The following is a 21351-nucleotide window of genomic DNA, read 5'->3' as shown; positions in this document are numbered from 1 at the left end:
ATTTTTTTTTCAAAAACCCTCCCTTCCCCAGCCAGCCAATCCCAGTTATCAGCTGTCACAGGCTTCAGCCTATGACAGCCGGTCACTTCTGTATCCCCCAGGGGGATAGCCGTGTTACACGGTTGTCCCCTGTACAGCACTGCCATAGATCACAGCGCTGTACCCTACTAAGAGACGATGGTTTCGCCGTCTAACAGTGTCCTAGGGGCGATCGCCACTGGGAGACTGAAGGCGGGGTGGAGCTCCATCCACCAAGCAGAGATGCGCACTCATCAGCGCGCGTGATCTCCTGCAAAACAGGCCCCAAGGACCTTATGCCAGTCGGCGTTAGGCGGTCCTGGGGCTGCTGCCGCGACCACACCCATTGCCATGATGCAGTTGGCAAAAGTTTAAAGAGTACCTCCTGTAAAGAAGACAGAACCATGACAATGATGGAGGTTTGGGTGGTTGTTAGAGTTTAACCACCCTGGCGTTCTGATTAAATCGCCAGGGTGGCTGCGGGAGGGTTTTTTTTAAATAAAAAAAAAACTATTTCATGCAGCCAACTGAAAGTTGGCTGCATGAAAGCCCACTAGAGGGCGCTCCGGAGGCGATCTTCCGATCGCCTCCGGCGCCCAGAATAAACAAGGAAGGCCGCAATGAGCGGCCTTCCTTGTTTTGCTTATATCGTCGCCATAGCGACGAGCGGAGTGACGTCATCGACGTCAGCCGACGTCCTGACGTCAGCCGCCTCCGATCCAGCCCTTAGCGCTGGCCGGAACTTTTTGTTCCGGCTACGCTGGGCTCAGGCGGCTGGGGGGACCCTCTTTCGCCGCTGCTCGCGGCGGATCGCCGCAGAGCGGCGGCGATCAGGCAGCACACGCGGCTGGCAAAGTGCCGGCTGCGTGTGCTGCTTTTTATTTGACAAAAATCGGCCCAGCAGGGCCTGAGCGGCAGCCTCTGGCGGTGTTGGACGAGCTGAGCTCGTCCAGACCGCTCAGCAGGTTAATGATGTTTGTTAGAGTTTAATAGTTGCCTGTTCTAATGTCATCCCTGCAGGCAAATGATTGCTCCACCCCCTTAAGGTCGTGGCAAGTCTTTTCTGCTGATGCTCTGGCCAGCCACCCCCTTCTGTTTTGCTGCAGCCCGCCCCCAGCTTGGCAGCAGCAGCCTAACTGGTGGCTGCTGATCTGGTGGCGGGGCACGGCAACACAGGCAGAGGTTTCTGAAGAGCAGTCTTCAGGGACATGCTAGTGACTGTGTTACTGAGAAGGGGGGCAATCTACCCTCCTACTTGGAAACGCAGTTGCGTGCATAACCCTGAAGACTGCTGAAGCCTTTTGGAAACCTACAACTGCGTTACCATGCCCCCCCAGTCCTCCCAAAAGGAGATAATAACAACGGAACGGTAAAGACAAGATAATCTGTCATAACAGGCTCTGTTGTTTTTGAGGTACTCTTTAAGTGAATTTGAGTCACTCACCAATGCTGCAAGTGTGAAAGAAGCATACAGGTGATATACAGCCGAAAACTGACTCTCTGTGTGGTTTCTCTTAGCAGCCTTATCCCACATGTAAAGTATGTATAAAATAGGCACCCCCCCCCCCCCCCCCCAAATAAATGTTTTCCTGTCAGTTTCATAAATGTATATAATTATAAATAAAAGATCCAGATTTGAAACCCTGGGATTCTATAGAGAGGACACACAAGTTCTCCCCAGCATAGCTGTAGCACTTCCTGTGTTAGGGGGAACCACTTGTACCTTCTAGGTTGGTGGGGAGATTTTATGTAGTTACACTGACCCTGCCTTAATAAAAGAATGTCCTCCATCTCATTCCAGGTATGATGATTCTTTTTCTAAGTGATAGTTTTGCTAAACTTTACTTGTTAGACAGTTTATGATCTCTCATATACTAGGGAAAGAGGTGAGAACAGTATAGGCTCAGGACAGCTTCCCTGATACCCAGTTCAGTGATTTTAGGACATTGCATGTGGCAGACATAGTGAGCACATGTTATGCAGATTGCTGTTATATGTGATATGCTGCACTGTATTTGCACTGATGTTATTTCTGATCAATATGATGATGTGTTATGTATGATTTTATGTAGTTACACTGACCCTGCCCTAATGAAAGAATGTCCTCCATCTCATTCCAGATTGTTAAGATTGTTTGATCCTCAATAAACACCCAGCCTCTACCCACCCCTATCGCACTGTGGAGTAGTGTTGTCCGGATCATGAACGATTCGGATCTTTGATCCGAATCTTTTTTGTGAGTCGAATCATCCGAATCATCAAAATGAGTGATTCGGATCGAAAAAGGGGCGGGGCCAGGCGCGACACGCCCCCTCTCAGCGGGCAGCGGGGTCCTGGAAGCAGAGCAGAGATGGATCGCTCTGTTGGAGGGGACTCAGGGGAGCCAGCCTTGCAGGGACAGGTAGAGGGGACATGGGTGCCACTGCCAGATATGTGTAGAGCACACATACTGGCTTCAATGTGCTGCTGATTATAGGCTGTCTGTGCCTTAGTTGTGCACAGTGATCACATTGGAAGCTTTTGGCTCAGCTCAGCACAGCTCAGTAACTTTGCAGGCACTGTGATTCATGCTTTGCAATATGATCCTCCTGCACTCGGCTCTAAACAGCTGCACTTATCTTTGGGGAATGCTTTCTTTCACTGTGCGACGTTTCCATTTAAGGTATACAGATGAACATGTAGGTGAAATACATGTAAAGCATGATTGCAGCATGTGGGTATTGTGTGCAAGCAAACATTTCTGCTCTCTGCTCGTCCCTCCTCCCTTCTCTGTCCACTCCCTGCCCTCTGTCCATCTTCTCCCCTTCTCTGTGTGTCCACCCCCTCTCCCCTTATCCTGTCCTGCTAGTCATTTCACCCCCCCCCCCCCCCCAATGCTTCCCTTGTACAATGATCCGAGATTCGGATCAAAGATCCGGATCTTTTCAATGATCCGATTCGAATCATCCGGATCATTGAAAAGATCCGAACTTCCCATCTCTACTGTGGAGTTAATTCATCATATGTGTAACACACACATAACGCATTATTCTCTCCTCCTTGCAGCCAAATGCAGAGTGGGATCCTGTGTCACCTCTCCCAACCTGAAATGGGTGGAGTCTTTCAAGGAAGATGAGGAAGGCCAAGAACGAGTGATGGATTGGACAAGTTTTTCTCTGTGAGGACTCATTTAAATTTGTAAGGGGCCCACAAAAATCAAATTTTTGCCTTAAATGGCGAATATTTCACATTTGAACCAACCGCCTGCTGTTCGGTATCAGTGATTCCTGGCCAAAACTGTAATTTGCCAAAATAGATAATTTTGGCTTAATTTCAGGAGAGTGTTATGTTTCTAGGACAACATCATCCTGCAGTGTACAGAGAAACTTCATTCATAGGCCCTGTTTCAGCTGATGGTTGTCTGATAAGTACTTACAGACAGTCCAGTATCTCCATAGTAAAGTAGTGTCTATGGCTGATCCCATGGAGAGAATATCAATGTTTAATAGATGGAAAAGGGTAAACTAAAGAGGAACTCTAGTGAACATTTTTACTGTTGGCAGGTGATGTAGCTTCTGCATGTTTTTTTGGCAGTTGGAAACAGCTGTGAACAGCTATTTACCACAATGCAGCAAGGTTCACAGACAGGAAACTGCCAAGAGTACATACTTTTCTTGTTTCTTGTGGGAGGGGTTTCACTATCAGCCATACAGCGCCCCCTGATGGTCTGTTTATGAAAGGGAATAGATTTCTCATGTAAAAGGGGGTATCAACTACTGATTGGGATAAAGTTCAGTTCTTGGTCGGAGTTTCTCTTTAAGGGCAGTTAGATGCAGCTAATTGTATACAGGCATGTAAATAACAATAGCTCCTGCGACTTGGAAGGGGGGGGGGGTGGTCTGGGGACTATGGAGGCCTGCTCCACCTCCCTTCCCCTTTGCAGAGCGCAGCAGAGCTGTGTAAATATATTACCTGCACCCAATGCATCCTGTCTCCTCTTTCTCCCACAGCCGCTTGCTCAATGCTGCCCCTACTGGCTGTGCAAGCAGGATACTGGACAGAAAGGGTATAGGTAAATATTTTTACACAGCCGCGCTCTGCCGACCCTGGAAGGGAAAAGGAAGGAGGAGTGGGCCCCTATAGCCCCTGGGCTCAGGGTGGATGTTTACGGTCCTGCAGGGGGCCCCATTATGATTGTGTTTGTTGGGGGCCATAGAAGTGTTTTGTTACACCCCTGGGTACTTACGTATTATCCTGTCTGGAAAGTTTGGCAGCTTTTTGTTAAAGTTCTGTTTGCTCCCCTAGGAAGATCTGACCATTTTTGGAAAGTGCACCAGGTCCCGAGTCGGTATGGTGCTCAGTTCCCACGTTATGGGGTTTTGAAGAAGGGGTGTCCCCTGAACTTGGATGCAGAAAGTGCAATTACAGAAGTATACTTCCTTCGCAGTATAAATCTGTGTCTTCGAAACTTATTTCAAGTGCCCTGGGTCTCTCATTACAGATGAAGGAGCAGCGCAGCTATGCACCCTCGTCTCCTGTCTGTCTTACTGGCGTGGGCAGGAGACTCAATTCCACTGTGCTCTCTGCAGCAAAGTGCAGGGGACACCCGTACCCCAAACCCCCCCCCCCCTAACTTGGGAATGGTTCATCGCTTTGACTCAGGACCCAGTGCAAAGGAAAGCCGGGACTTTCAGCTTTCCAAAAGAGATTTGGGCAGGGGATCAAAAAGAACTTTAACAAAAAGCTGGGGACAGCCGTGTGACATGGCTGTCCCTCTGGGGGACACAGAAGCGATGCGCGGTGATAGGCTGAAGCCTATCACATGCTGATCACTGTGATAGCCAGATGGGGGGAGGGAGGGATGGACTGGTATTAAAATAATTTAAAAACTAAGGAAATCTAATAAAAAAAATATTTATAAAAAATAAATAAACACACCTGGGGGCGATCTGACCCCACCAATAGAAAGCTCTGTTGGTGGGGAGAAAAGGGGGGGAGGGGGTCACTTGTGTGCTAAGTTGTATGGCCCTGCAGCAAGGCCTTAAAGCTGCAGTGGCCTATTTCTGTACAAATGGCCTGGTCACTAGGGGGGTTTAACACCGCGGTCCTCAAGTGGTTAAAGTTTACCAAACTGGAAACTATTTTGCTTAGACAAGGTTTCCTTGTCCTGTTCAGTTAAGCTTTGGTTCACTTTAAAGCAGGCATACACATTCCATCCATGTGTGAATGCATAAACCACTTTTATATCACAAGTAGGGATAAGCCTTCTTTTCACGCAAAATCAATGCTGCAGATAAAAGCGGATTTGCTTTTCACTGAGATTTCTTAGAAGCCTGCATTTTCCTGTTTTCATGAAAAGCATAATACCTGATCCTCGGCAAGGACTGTCCCCCTTTCCTCTGCTGTACAGTGAATGAATGCTCCCACAGCACATACCGTAACTTCTGCTGGAGGAATCTTAATACTTCACGTTCTACTTCTACACACTTGTGCAGACCAGTATCTCCAGGTCTTCACTGCTTTCAGCCTCAGAGAATAACCAGAGACCAATCAGTGTGCTCTCAGTGTCTTATTTTACCCCAATGATCACTGCTACTGGCTAATCCTAGTGATCAAAGAGAATAGTGACCAATCAGTATGGTCTCTGATCATGTGACCCCAACAATAACTGGTTGCTACTGGCTATTAGCTAATCCTGGTAATCAAAGGGAAAGTTTGTTCTAGTGGAACAATCTATGCTCTCATTTAGAACCCAGGATTGATACCCCCTTTCCCGTGGAAAATCTTTACCTTTTCTGGAATAGATCATCAGGGGGAGATCTGTGTGGCTGATATTGTGGTGAGACCCATCCTGACAGTTTGCGGTCTGTAACCCTCATTGCATTGTGGGAGATAATGTCTTTTTCCAACTACCAAGCTAGCAGCATCTACCTCTGTGCTTAGTGCCATCAGTAAACAAATATTCTGCAGAGATCACCAGGCAGGACTAAAGATGTTGCCTGTGATACAAGACAGCACATTGCCTTCCATCCAGAGGAGCACATCGATGAGTGTTTCTGGTTGAGCCGGAGTGCAGCAATAGCCCACAGGACATCCCCCCCCCCCCCCCAACTAAGTTAGCATGACGGCCCTGACTTGGATCCACAATGTTCCTCTTTTGGTCTTCCTGGCTGTCACATGCTCTGTGCTTCCATACCACCTTCTCCCAATTACCCAGGAGCTGGAGGCTTTCAGCACAGAGCATATAGCTGTCGGGAACGTCAGAGGAGACCTGAAAAAGCACTGGATCAGGTAAATATTAAACGGGGGAAGAGTGGGAGAATGGGGAGTAGTGGGTGCCCATATTCCCTAGGACCCCTTGGTTGCTATAATCATCATAGGCAAACACAGGGGGAGGGGGGGGGGGGATTACAGCTGCCCAGAATCGCCCCTCAGACCAGGGTCAGTGCAGTGTCTGGAAATAGGTACAAGTTGAGACACCAGAATATCCAGGGCCGGTTTAAGCAACAATGGGGCCCCAGGGCAAAATAAACCTGGGGGGGCCCCCCAACATATACCCGGAACAAAAATCGGCATTAGGGGACCTTTTTTGCAGCTGGTATAGTCAGGGTGTGAAGCCCCAATCGGTCGGAGCTCCACATTCTGGCTATCCCAGCCTGCATGGGGAAAAAGGGGTTAAAAAGTTTCAGGAGGGGGGACCCCACATCATTTTTTTTAAAACAAAATTCCCACACTCTAAACATAAAAAAAAAATATGGGAAAATAGGAAAACATGCCAGGGATCTTCATACAGCCATATTGCGGCTGTATAGCGATCCCTGGCCAAAGCGCTGCAGCTGCGTATAGACCCCCAGGAAACCCCGTCAGGGAATTTGTTGTGCTTTCGTTTGATGCATGTAAAATTACACTACCGTTAGGTTTGCTACTAAAAGTGACATTTACCACATTTAAAAGTATACTTTTTTCCTTAGAAACTTTAAAATTGATTTTCTCAAAAACTATAAGGTCTTTTTGAAAAATTGATTTTTTCCTCTTATTCCTAATGATCTCCTTAACATATCCTGAAAATTTAGGGTTTCTAACATTTAAGGTGGATTTGCTATTAACCATTAAAGTCGGCAGGTTTTTAAATGTGTATTTTTTTTCCTTTAAAACTTTAAAGTCGATTTTCTCAAAAACTATAAGGCCGATTTTAAAAAAAAATTTCCTCTTGTAGCCACTGGGGGCCCCTACAAGCTCTGGGGCCCTGGGGCAGCTGCCTCCTTTGCCTCTATGGTAGCGCCGGCCCTGAGAATATCTGCAGGTATCTTGCACCTCACAGCACTGCCCTCTTCCTTTCCCTGCTACAGTTGACTTTGGATGTAGCAGCAGTGTTTGTACAGAGCATGGAGCAGTAGCATGTGTACAGAGCATGAAGTAGCAGTGTGTGCACAGAGCATGGAGCAGCAACGTGCGTACAGATCATGGAGCAGCAGCGTGTGTAGAGAGCATGGAGCAGCAGCATGTGTACAGAGCATGGAGCAGCAGTGTGTGTACAGAGCATGCAGGAGCAGCAGTGTGTGTACAGAGCATGGAGCAGCAGTGTGTGTACAGAGCATGGAGCAGCAGTGTGTGTACAGAGCATGCAGGAGCAGCAGTGTGTGTACAGAGCATGGAGCAGCAGTGTGTGTACAGAGCATGGAGAAGCAGTATGTGTACTGAGCAGGAGCAGCAGTGTGTATACAGAGCATGGAGCAGCAGTGTGTGTACAAAGCATAGAGCAGCAGCATGTGTACAGAGCATGAAATAGCAGCGTGTGCACAGAGCATGGAGCAGTAGCGTGTGTACAGAGCATGGAGCAGCTCTGGGGAACTTAACAGAGCCAGGTATGAGCACAGCCCTGTGCCCTGCTGTGTAGATGCTTCACTTTCCCCTTCATTACCAATGTCGGCTGTCCTCATTATTATCTGTATCCAAACTGCTCCTGATCAATCCCGTTATTGATCTGGAGCAGATCGGACATTCAGGAAACCATTGTCAGATCCTGTCAGTCAGATGGGAAATCGCATTATGTGTACCCAGCATGATGTCCTACCATATTATTATACTGTATTGTGCGTTGCTGAGGGAGACCTTTCAGGAATCTCCCCCCCCCCCCTTGAAAATCCTGGGTTTGCCCCGGTAATGCCACTTAGTTTGAGACTTTTCAGTAAAAGTTAGGTCTTAATAAACAATTTGGCCCACAACTTACACTATGTTTTAGAATTTCACCCCTTAAAGTGGACCTGAACTCTTGCACAAGACAGAAGGAAAACAGAGAGAAATGCACCCTTTATGTATTTAGAGAGTTTAGCCTGTTTAATTCCTTCTCATTTGTGTCTAATCACAAGTTGTAATTTGATCTCTCCCCTGTGTCACATGACTGCCATGGCAGGGATGGAAAATAAGCTCATTTGAAAGCGCAGGATTTTAACAATATATCTGCTTAAAAGCGATGCAGATTTATTTTAAGATTTGTATCAGCTGTAACAAAGAAAATGCTTTTGTTTAAAGGTTATTATGCTGTTGCGTATCATTTAGAACAGAAAGGAGTTCGGAGTTCAGGCCTGCTTTAAAGAGGAGCTGTGAGCCATACAATCTCAGAAAAAAACCCACATATATATAAGTAGATAAATACTTGCTCTACTTACATAACATATGTACCGCACTAGTATCCACGTTTAGATTTTAGTTATTTTTATATAGTAAAAGAGAAAATCCTTCATAGCATTTTCCATCTTGACTGTGTCTGTCTTGAAGCCAATCCTGACATTTTCTCCCTTACTCTTTTTTTCTCCTGATTGTGATTTCTGCCTGATTGTGTATACATTGACCGGCCGCCCTCCTGACTCCTCCCAGTCTTCAGACACTCCCACCCAGCTCTGTAGTAGGAAGTGCATTGTCATAAATCATCATTATGCAACTTTGCAGAGCTGGTTTATTTGCATGGATCAGATTGCATTTCAGAAGCTGCTGCAGGGGTGTGTGTGTGTGTGTGTGTGTGTGTGTGGGGGGCAAAATGGGAGGGAAAAAGGCTTCAGCCAATCAGGCTGCATTCAAGGGGCATAACTAGAAGTCACCGGGCCCCCCCTGCAAGAATTTAAGCAGGAATTTAAACAGGCAGGTGGAGTCGCAGCATGAGGGAAAAGTGTGGCCACACATCGGCGGGGAGGGGGGCAGTCCCCCCCCTCACCCTGGGCTCTCCCCTCAGCGCTCCACTCCTGTATCTATCACTGGCAGCGGCGGCAGGCAGGACACATATCTCCATCTACCGCCGGAGATTCCGATCTCTAAGGGCTTCATACTACTTCCTGTTTAACCAATGTGCAATGCTCTCGCCCTCATGCTGCAACCCCTCTTGCCCCCCCCCCCCAGAACGGCCCTGATCGGGCCCCGCAGGGGCCCCTGGGCCCCCTCCCCGTGGGTGCAGGGGCTGCATCCCTTATTGTTCTGCCCCTGCTGCATTAGTTACGTCTGAGGGGAATAACTATTAGAAGGGGAGAAAAGTAAAGAATTAAAAAAAACAAAGCATGCACTGTAACTTCCTTTGTCCAGCAATGTACCAAATAAGAGCCAGGGGACCTGGGGAAGGATATTCTATGGAAAAAAGAAAAGTAAGAGTGATTTTGAACTTTTGGATTGCCAGGTTAGCAACCTTATTACTTTATTAACAGATAAAAAAAATGATTTTTGATTTTATGCCTGACAGTTAGTGTTGGGCGAACACCTAGATGTTCGGGTTCGCGAACGTTCGCCGAACATCGCCGCGATGTTCGGGTGTTCGCGCCGAACTCCGAACATAATGGAAGTCAATGGGGACCCGAACTTTCGTGCTTTGTAAAGCTTCCTTACATGCTACATACCCCAAATTTGCAGGGTATGTGCACCTTGGGAGTGGGTACAAGAGGGAAAAAAATATTTGAAAAAGAGCTTATAGTTTTTGAGAAAATTGATTGTAAAGTTTCAAAGGAAAAACTGTCTTTTAAATGTGGAAAATGTCATGTTTCTTTGCACAGGTAACATGCTTTTTGTCGCCATGCAGTCATAAATGTAATACAGAGAAGAGGTTCCAGGAAAAGGGACCGGTAACACTAACCCAGCACCAGCAGCAGCACACGTGATGGAACAGGAGGAGGAGGCGCAGGAGGAGAAGGCCACGCTTTTTGAGACACAACAACCCAGGCCTTGCATGAGGACAAAAAAGCGTGCGGATAGCATGCTTTGTACCGCCATGCAGTCATAAATGTAATAAAGATAAGTGGTTCAATAAACAGGGACCACGCGGCAACGCTAACCCAGCAGCAGCAGACGTGATGGAACAGGAGGAGGCGCAGGAGGAGAAGGCCACGCTTTCAGGCGCAACTCAGGCCTTGCATGAGGACAAAAAAATGCGTGCGCAAAGCAATGCAATGAGTAGTTTTCAGGACACAATGGGCTATTCGGAGGAGCTATTCCCACCCCCACAATCTTCTACCTGTGAAAGGTCAATGGAACAGCCACAAATGTTGTGCCCGGATTCACAACCTTTTTCTGTGGAAAATGCACCTCGCACTGAAATGCAAGGCGAGGCCGAGGATGAACATGACGTCAACAACTCAACATGACGCAAAATGGGGGCGGAACAGAAAGCTGCTTTCAATGTTTTGAAGGCCTTAATTGCCTCCGGTGGCCAGTTAGATGCATCATTCATCACACCCAAATCCCAGAGCAATGTGTGCAGGAATTTGAATCGCAAGAGGTGTACCGAGATCATCTGGACAAGTGACCAAGTGACAAGTGACCAAGTGACAAAGTGAAAAGTGACCAGTGACAAAGTGACAAGTGACAAAGTGACCAGTGACAAAGTGACAAGTGAGAGGTTGTTCTGGGGAGCTCTACTCCACTGCACACAGTCACATATGAGGAGAGGTCTCGTCGGGACTGCTGACCCTCCTCAGCTTGCTCAAAGCCTTGAGGGTTCCTGAAGATCCTCTGCTTGGAGTTCGCCGGGGTTCAGCTTGGTGTCGGAGTCGGCGGCGTCCTCCTCACTCCAACGTGGCAGATCTTCTGTTGAAGGAAAAAAAAACAAACATTTTTAAAAGTCCAGTACCGCTTCTGAAGGACTCACCAAGAGATGCAGGAGCGCTTCAATCTAGCGCACCATCGCTCGCTGGGTGATGTCCCTCCCTACGCGCTGGAATTCTACGCTGCACATGCTAGCACGCTTTTGCGCAGTGCCGAGGCGCATTCCAGCAGCTAGCTAGTAGCTACCAAGCTTCTGTGGATCTGATTGGGCCACCATGTTGGATCTCTGCCAAGTCCTCCAAAATTTTGAGCAATCCACGTTGCTTGTGACTGAGCAGTGACAACTCTACAGTCAGCATTACAATACCACTGCTGTGTTTACTGAAGAAATCAATGTTGAAGATGGAAACCGCTGGCATGATGCAAGTGGGGGAATCTGAAGATGAAAACGATCAGCGTGATGATACCAACATCAGGCAACCTGCCTCAGGAAACGCTGGTCCCAGCTATGACAAAGAACAGGACGAGGAACAGCTGGAGTTGGAGCAGGAATTGGATGCCCCCACTGCCGAGGGACAGAGCGGTGCACGTTGGACTTCCACAATTTATTGGGAATGGACAGCAGAAGAGGAAGAAAGTGATGCTGGTGACGAATATGGTGCATCACAACAATCACAACGCTCACAAGAACATGAAGACAGAGGAGTCTGGCAGGATTCTCTGGCACACATGGCTCAATTCATGCTAGACTGCATTGAACGCGGCCCGTGCATTATTCACTATTCATTATTATTCATTATTCTGGACAACACCAATTACTGGGTTTATACCCAGTTTATACAAACACAATGTTAAAAAACTGATTGAAGAAAGTGTCAGACAGGTCAAAAATGGAACAATTCCAGCAGGCCCTTGAGGATGGAGACTTTAGAGAGGAGATTGACATCCTCCTCCTTCTCTAGCCAGTTGTACGCCGACAGACTGACTTCAGCAAACCCAGGAGGACCAGGAGGGCAGCAAAGAACACAAGCTGCTGCTAGTGCCCAAAAGGGAATGGTATTGGCAGTGTCCTTGGAGTGGGAACATTTTCTGACACCCATGCAGCAGCCCACGGAACAGCAATCGGGCAGTTCCACGTCCTCCAACACCAATCGCCTGGAGAAGATGGTCAAGGTCTACATGTCAGATGGCGTAGCTGTGTTGAACAATCCATCTGCAGACAGACGGTGAGTGTGACAGCACAGAAGGACCATGGCAACTCACTCATAGTACCACAGTTTGATAGTGCTGCCCAAAAAATTATATGGATCCGTGGACCCGGGCAGTACTGGGAAGTGGGAACGCAGATTTTAGTACCTAAACACACGATACAACATGTTTTCCGGGGTCGGACTCTGAGGCACATACAGATGGTCCCGATCATCATCCTCATCATACAACTCTTCTCCTGAGTCTGACCCACCCACCACCTCTGCCACCCCAACATCCCCAGACACAGACCCCTCATCGTCCTCAACATTAACTTGGGATGCTGGCCTGAGCCAAACCTCCTCCTCCACATCAGGCCCCATCATCTCCTCAATGGCAGCCCTCATTAATCGCTCTGTCGACGGACCGATGGACACAACGTTCTCCTCCGGGGAGGGCTGCTGCTGACCACTGGCTGCTGGGGTGGATGTTATAGCTTGCGTGGGGCGTTGGCTGTTGCTGTTGTTGGGAGTGCTGCTCACAGCGGAGATCTCTGAGGAACTCATGGTGAGCTCATATAGTGGTTGGCGGTGAGTGGAGTATTACTGATCCCAGCAATATACACACTGACTGGCAGAGTACGCAATGCTATATAGTGTGGCTGAGCGGTGTACACAGAGTGGCAGTAAACACAATGCTATATAGTCTGGCTGAGCGGTGTACACAGAGTGGCAGTACACACAATGCTATATAGTCTGGCTGAGCCGTGTACACAGAGTGGCAGTACACACAATGCTATATAGTCTGGCTGAGCGGTGTACACAGAGTGGCAGTACACACAATGCTATATAGTCTGGCTGAGCGGTGTACACAGAGTGGCAGTAAACAATGCTATATAGTGTGGCTGAGCCGTGTACACAGAGTGGCAGTAAACAATGCTATATAGTCTGGCTGAGCGGTGTACACAGAGTGGCAGTACACACAATGCTATATAGTCTGGCTGAGCGGTGTACACAGAGTGGCAGTACACACAATGCTATATAGTCTGGCTGAGCGGTGTACACAGAGTGGCAGTACACACAATGCTATATAGTCTGGCTGAGCAGTGTACACAGAGTGGCAGTACACACAATGCTATATAGTCTGGCTGAGCCGTGTACACAGAGTGGCAGTACACACAATGCTATATAGTCTGGCTGAGCGGTGTACACAGAGTGGCAGTACACACAATGCTATATAGTGTGGCTGAGCGGTGTACACAGAGTGGCAGTAAACACAATGCTATATATAGCGTGGCTGAGCGAGGTACACAGTGGCAGTACACACAATGCTATATAGTCTGGCTGAGCGGTGTACACAGAGTGGCAGTACACACAATGCTATATAGTCTGGCTGAGCAGTGTACACAGAGTGGCAGTACACACAATGCTATATAGTCTGGCTGAGCGGTGTACACAGAGTGGCAGTAAACAATGCTATATATAGTGTGGCTGAGCGAGGTACACAGTGGCAGTAAACAATGCTATATATAGTGTGGCTGAGCGAGCGGTGTACTACTGTTCCCAGCAGCGACACACAATGACTGGGGGGGGACCCTGGCTAGCGTGGCTGGAGCGAACTACCCTGCCTGCCTACCCAAAGCTAAACCCACAGAGAAATGGCGGAGATATGACGTGGTTCGGGTATTTATTTACCCGAACCACGTGACCGTTCGGCCAATCAGAGCGCGTTCGGGTCCGAACCACGTGACCCGTTCGGCCAATCACAGCGCTAGCCGAACGTTCGGGGAACGTTCGGCCATGCGGCCGAACGGTTTGGCCGAGCACCATCAGGTGTTCGGCCGAACTCGAACATCACCCGAACAGGGTGATGTTCTGCAGAACCCGAACAGTGGCGAACACTGTTCGCCCAACACTACTGACAGTTACTCATTAAGTGATTGAGTTTGACACTTCTGTCCTAGGTGATAATCTCTAATCTTCTATTTAAAATAACTCTTCAGCACTCTGCAATTGAAAAAATACCAAAAAGTAGGGGAAAAGGTACTGTCAAAATACAAAACAAAAAAAACCCCAAGCCCTTCCAATAACAGTTCTGAGGGGTGTGTCCACTTTATAAACATTATACTGTTTATGTACAGTCTGGGCCTTTACAGGATAGAATATTGTCCTGGAAATTCAATTGGAGTTGCAACAATCAATACAGAAGTGCCCATTTAGGTATTAAAATTACCATTAATCTCTTTCCTAATGGAACCATCAGTTGGATATAAAACTAGCCATGTGATGTCCCCTGCTACAGTTGTCACCCCAGGCATGTGCCTGGTTTGCCTATGCCTTAAAACAGCTGGTCAGAAAAGAGTGATTGCTGGATTTAGGTCCAATTTAATAATAATTTTTCCTATATAGCGATTTTAATAATTTCTGTATAGAGATTTTCTCCTGTCAGACTCAAAGCTCTTGCGAGGCAGCCAATAGAGCGCTCTCAGTAGGCAGTAGCAGTTTCACCCAAATAACTCCTTACTGAATAGGTGCTGGCTTACTGAAAAGGAAGAGCTAAGATTTTAACCCATGTCTCCTGTATCAGAGGCAGAGCCCTTAACCATTACACTATCCAGCTAAACTTATTCTTTTTTCTGTATTATGTACTGCTACATAACATTTTTGCAGTGAGGGAGGTTATAATATAATTCATGATAGGAAGAATTTTCTTTTTTTGTAATGGAACTGCGTTTTTAGATTTAGAATCTGTTCTGATCTCTGTTACAGGGCCGGCGCTTCCATAGAAGCAAAGGGGGCAATTGCCCCAGGGCCCCCGCAGCTATAGGGGCCCCCATGTTTCCCCTTCACCTCAGATGGCTGCCGACCAAATACCCCTGTGCGCTCCCCCTGCTGTTTATGCGACCTGATCTCTCCCTTGCTCACTTCTTCCAACCCATACCCCCCCCCCCCACGTGCGCACTGTCCCCCCCCCCCCCCCCCCCAGGTCCAGGCGATGCAGCTCCTGTCTGTATCCAAATAGAGAATCAGGAAAGGTGGGACAGAGTAACTACAGGGGAGACAGATAGGAGCAGTGCATGGGTGTGTCTGGTGGTCAGGAGAAGTGAGCGAGAGGGTAGGTCTGGCCAGAGGCAGCCACAGCAGGGGGGAATTAGGCTTTCACAGTAGGGGAGAATTAAACTTTCAGTGGGGAGAAGGGGGGTCCCAGGTTACTTTTGCCCCAGGGCCCCATTGTAGCTAGAACTGGCCCTGCTCTGTTAAATACTGGAAGTCCAGAACTGCAGCTGTGGCAGACAATAGCCTTAGCATAAATGTATCTTTCAAGGTGCATTGACATTCATTAGAAGTAGGCTTCCTCTAATAGCAGAGAAATTTCTGAAATGACGTGACAGTTGTTTTTGTCAGCGCTTTTCTGGAACAGACTGTGTTCTAATTGTCTGAAGTCGAAAAATCTGTTTTAAAACAACTATTAGCATATGGAGAGCTTTACCAAGTACACAGAACAGAATCACAGCCATTTAACTTCCGCTGGAAATGGTAGATCCTTAACTCCTGAATGGTTAAACCTGGCAGGCTTTATTGCCAGAGCTGGGTCAGAAGTTCTGACTGAGAACACAGGCGCTTAGTACGCTCTCTGCATAAAGAAACAGTGGCTCTCATTTTTCCACTGAACTGGAGAGTATTGGAAAGCATGGCCCTGATTCATTAAAGTGGACCTGAACTCTTGCACAGGAAAGGAGGAAAACATAGAGAAATGTACCCTGTATGTATTTAGAGAGTTTAGCCTGTCTAATTTCCCCTTATCTGTGACTAATCACCACCGTAATATGATCTCTCAGCTCTGTCAGCTCAGGAATCTTATGTGCTATGGCAGAGCAGTAAACTTGTAAACAAAGGATGTTAATGTCTGCTTCGATTAAAGCAGTAAGTAAACACACCGCAGAATTATTGTAGGATTTATATCAGCTGTAACAAAGAAATGTTTTTCTTTAAAGGTTATTATGCTGCTGCGTATCTTTTAGAGCAGAGAGGGAGTGCTGAGTTCAGGTCCACTTTAACAAAACTGTATGTTCAGCTATCGCACCTAAAAGTTTGAGTCATTGCACAAAGTTTTGGCATGATGCACAAAGGCACTATGATACACTTTTAAAGTGGAATTATACTCCCAAAAGTAACATTTCAGTAACTACTCTTAGTTACATAAAAGAACATTTGAAAGCATTCCTAAGTATTCCCTGTGTGTAAAAATCGTTTATTTTCCCTGCAGAGAGCTTATATCTTGTCATCAGAAAGGCAAAAATCTCCCAGGTCCTGTGTCTTCACTCTGCCCCCTTCCCTTTGCTAAATAGACACATCACTCTGGCAGCAGCTGAGTCACTTCAGCAGAAATGGAAGAGGGCAGAGTGAAGACATAATCACAGGGAGACTCTTGCCTTTGCCGATGACAAGAGATAAGCAAGCTTCTACTGCTCTCTGCAGTGGAGAATAAATGATTTTACACACAGCGAATACTTGGGAATGTTTTTAAATGTTCTTTTATGTAGCTAAGATGTTACTGAATTGTTAGTTTTGGCATTATAATATGACTTTAAAGGACCACAATCACAAGAAAATGTAAATTTGAAACTCTTGTAAACACATAGAAATATGATGGACATGTCTCCCAGAGTACCTTGCACTATAAATTTATTCTGTCTTATGTTTATGTCACTACTCACTTTACAGTAAGTAGTACAAATCTGATCGTTCTAACAGGTTTTGGACTAGATTGATGGTCAGAAATAAAGGTGCCAGATAAGGATAAACTCATTCAAACATTTTGAAAATAGGGAGGTAGTGGTGGACTTACTTCCCCTAAGTAAACTCGACAGTCTATTTCACTGAAAATAATATCTTTATTTAAGGATATTGTGCAGCGCGTTTCGCAGGCTTCAACCCGCTTCATCAGGCAATACAAGGAGCAACTTGTAAGAGCTCCAAGCCAGGAATAGAGCCTCCGGAGCTACTATTCCTTTAATTTTCAGTACACTTGAGTGGAGGACAGATGCACACAGGTGTCCACAGAAGAGCCTGCTAAAGTGCCAGGGGCCTCAGGGATCAGCGTAGCTAGAAAGAAAGTTTGGCAGTAGTGTGAGGGAGATGTGGAAAGTGTGATGTTGCACAGATTCACAGAAGTGTGGGAGGGGAAGGACTTGGAACAACGATTAGGTGGCTACAAGTGGTTTCGGGTTGCGTGGCTATATGGCAAGGTGGCAGGGACATGTGGCCCAGCTGAAGACCCTAGACATGAGTAGATGAGAATGAGGGGTTGTGGAGTACAGTAGCAGCTTAGCTGGGGCCAATGATGGTTTTGTTTGTTTAAATAAAGATTGCAGCCATTATCCCATTTTTTCAGAATTCCATTAAGAAAATGGTTTACCATCAGAAGTAAACCTCTATGAGTTGAATATATTCAGATTTATGCTGAAAACATGAAAATGCTGTAAGCCCCGACAGGTTCACTTTAGTGAGGAAAAGTAAATGAAGATGCTTGTAAGAACTAACAGGCATAATAATATTGTCATTTTGTGTTACCTCCAGGCTATTTAACAGATGTTAATAGCTATTTAAATTATTTCCACACCGTATAGAATGTCTTTGGTAATGTAACTGTGAAATGTTTTCATCTGCTACACTATAAGCAAGAACAAAAATGCAATATGTTACTATCTTCATACAGATGATTAATGTTCTCACACTGATGCTCTCCGGTAAACAGAATCATTACAACAGGAGAGCTGTGATAACAAAACAGATGCATAGGGTAAATAGCCAGAGGTGAACAAAACAAAACAAAAATGTCACTGACCTAAGTAGGAAAAAGGGTTAAAAAAGGGTACAAAGTAGAGCATGTTAAAGGCAGCTGTTACCAACCACTTATCTGGCAGCTGCTAGGAGGCGGTAGGCAGTTTAAATCGCTAAATTTAATTCACCACACAGGTACGGTAATAGAGCTTTTCATGATTACGATGAGGAAATACCATCAACAGTAGGTGGTTCTGTCTTTGAACAGCAGAGGGTGATGTGGCAGGTTTCCAGTGCTGAAATGCTTTCTTGGTAGAAGTTGCTGTACTCGAGGTGAGAGGGACATGGAGGCTGCCATGCTTATTTCATTTGAAAAGAAATACCAATGGACTGGCAGTCCTGTTGATCTTCTGGCAGCAGTAGAGTCACAATCCTGAAACAAGCATGTTCCTAATCCAGTCAGACATGAATCCGGGCACCTGATCTCATACCTCCCAACATTTTGAGATAAGAAAGAGAGGATCTTTAAGACACGCCCCTGCCACACCCTAACCACACCCCAACACACCCCTCGTCATGCATATTACAAATAATGCAGAAGCAAAATATGTAGTTCAAACCATGCTGGCCATTTCTATCATCTGTAGTTTTCCTTCATTTTAACATTTGAAAATGAGAAATATATCCATTTAAATGATGGGAATAAAGTTTAGTGTCAGATAAACACATTTTTCAGTAGAAAAATACATCTACTTACAGAAATCTATATATCAGTCCTGAAAGAGGGACAAATAAGGAAGAGAGAGGAACAGGGGGATTGGGTTCCTAAAGAGGGACAGTTGGGAGCTTTGAGATCTGCATGCTTGTTTAGGATTTATGGCTAAAAGAATTAGAGACGGGATCAGCTGGACAGCCAGGCAACTTGCATTGTTTAAAAGGAAATAAATATGGCAACCTCCATATTCCTCTCACCTTGGGCTTGATTCACAAAAGAGTGCTAACTGTTAGCACGGCCGTTTTCGCGCGAATTTTCGCATTGCGCGCGATCGTGAATTTTCGCGCTAAACGATAACGTTTTCCGCACGCAAACGCGAATTTTCGATATCGTTATCATTTCGCGCAAAAATTCGCGATCGCGCGCAATGTGAAAATTCGCATGAAAACGGCCGTGCTAACAGTTAGCACTCTTTTGTGAATCAAGCCCCTTGAGTTCCCTTTAGGCCCATTTCATACGGACAGCTTAAGTCAGTGAATCCCCTGCCTGTCAGCTGCTCTGGTGAACGCGGTGATTGTTGAAAGCACAGGGCTCAAGCATTTGTGTGACATATACAGACATATCTGAGCCAATTGCACTCAGAATAACATATAGCAGTCCTTAGCTACAATGCGCCACACGTCAAATGCCGACACCAATGGGGTTACAAATATTGCCATTCAACTGCATGAAAAAGATCACCACTCAGCAAATCAGAGCCTGAACTGCATACGTGTGGCTGGAACCCCGGAACCATGCTACTTGGCTGGACTTAGCAGTGCCACGTGGCTGGATTTATCAGTGAAAGCAGTGCCACGAGCTGGGGCGTAACAATAGACCCTGCAAGGGATGCATCCGCAGGGGAGCCCAGAAGCTGCAGGGGGCTCGTGGATAGAGAAGTTTATTTTCCCTGTCCTGAGAGACTGACAACTAAGGGCACAGAGAGAAGTAACTTTCTGCTCTCTGCACAATTGTTCTAATGACTGCATCTACTCAGCTGCTGATAAGGAATCATACAAAGTTTTGTAGACAAAGATTTATAGACAGTCCCTATTCAGTGTTCAGCAGGGTCTTGTGTACAACTGCACCCTGCCCCCAGCCTCTCTACCCCACCCCAAGTGCTGTGTACTGTAGAGATGCTGGAGAAGTCTGCATAGCCAGTTCTGCTCCATCAGAGATGGACACAGTGAGTGTAATAAGCTGAGGCTGGGAGCACACTCAACGCATTTTCTGCACAGTGTGTGCCTGTACGTGTAAACATGCACGTTTTATCACAGACGCTAATGTGATTGATAGAGAAAATGCATGCAGTGCTTCACTGCTGTCTATTTTTATCTGCATGGGGAAAACACATTCAAGTGTGCACTAGCCAACGAATTAGCGTTGGTTCTCAGTTCACTTGTGCAGAAAGCGAGGGGGGGGGCCCCATTCAAAGATTTGCAGGGGGGCCCAGTGATATCTAGTTAAGCCCCTGGCCACAAGGCTGGATTTAGCAGTAAAAGCAGTGCCTTGTGGCTGGATTTAGCAGTGAAAGCATTGCCATGTGGCTGGATTTAGCAGTGAAAGCAGTGCCATGTGGCTGGATTTAGCAGTGAAAGCCGTGCATTGTGGCTGGATTTAGTACTGAAAGCAGTGCCATGTGGCTGCATTTAGCCGTAAAAGCAGTGCAATATGGTTGGATTTAGCAGTGAAAGCATTGCCATGAGGCTGGATTTAGCAGTGAAAGCATTGCCATGTGGCTGGATTTAGCAGTGAAAGCAGTGCTATGTGGCTGGATTTAGCAGTGAAAGCAGTGCCATGTGGCTGGATTTAGCAGTGAAAGCATTGCCATGAGGCTGGATTTAGCAGTGAAAGCATTGCCATGTGGCTGGATTTAGCAGTGAAAGCAGTGCCATGTGGCTGGATTTAGCAGTGAAAGCAGTGCCATGTGGCTGGATTTAGCAGTGAAAGCATTGCCATGTGGCTGGATTTAGCAGTGAAAGCATTGCCATGTGGCTGGATTTAGCAGTGAAAGCAGTGCAATGTGGCTGGATTTAGCAGTGAAAGCATTGCCATGTGACTGGATTTAGCAGTAAAAGCAGTGCCATGAGGCTTGATTTAGCAGTGAAAGCATTGCCATGTGGCTGGATTTAGCAGTGAAAGCATTGCCATGTGGCTGGATTTAGCAGTAAAAGCAGTGCCATGTGGCTGGATTTAGCAGTGAAAGCATTGCCATGAGGTAGTGTTGGGCGAACACCTAGATGTTCGGGTTCGCGAACGTTCGCCGAACATCGCCGCGATGTTCGGGTGTTCGCGCCGAACTCCGAACATAATGGAAGTCAATGGGGACCCGAACGTTCGTGCTTTGTAAAGCTTCCTTACATGCTACATACCCCAAATTTGCAGGGTATGTGCACCTTGGGAGTGGGTACAAGAGGAAAAACAAATATTTGAAAAAGAGCTTATAGTTTTTGAGAAAATTGATTGTAAAGTTTCAAAGGAAAAACTGTCTTTTAAATGTGGAAAATGTCATGTTTCTTTGCACAGGTAACATGCTTTTTGTCGCCATGCAGTCATAAATGTAATAAAGATGAGAGGTTCAATAAACAGGGACCGGCAACGCTAACC

Source organism: Hyperolius riggenbachi, chromosome 9 (assembly GCF_040937935.1).
Source record: "Hyperolius riggenbachi isolate aHypRig1 chromosome 9, aHypRig1.pri, whole genome shotgun sequence".
NCBI classification, from domain to species: Eukaryota; Metazoa; Chordata; class Amphibia; order Anura; family Hyperoliidae; genus Hyperolius; species Hyperolius riggenbachi.
Note: the sequence above shows the minus strand (reverse complement) of the source record.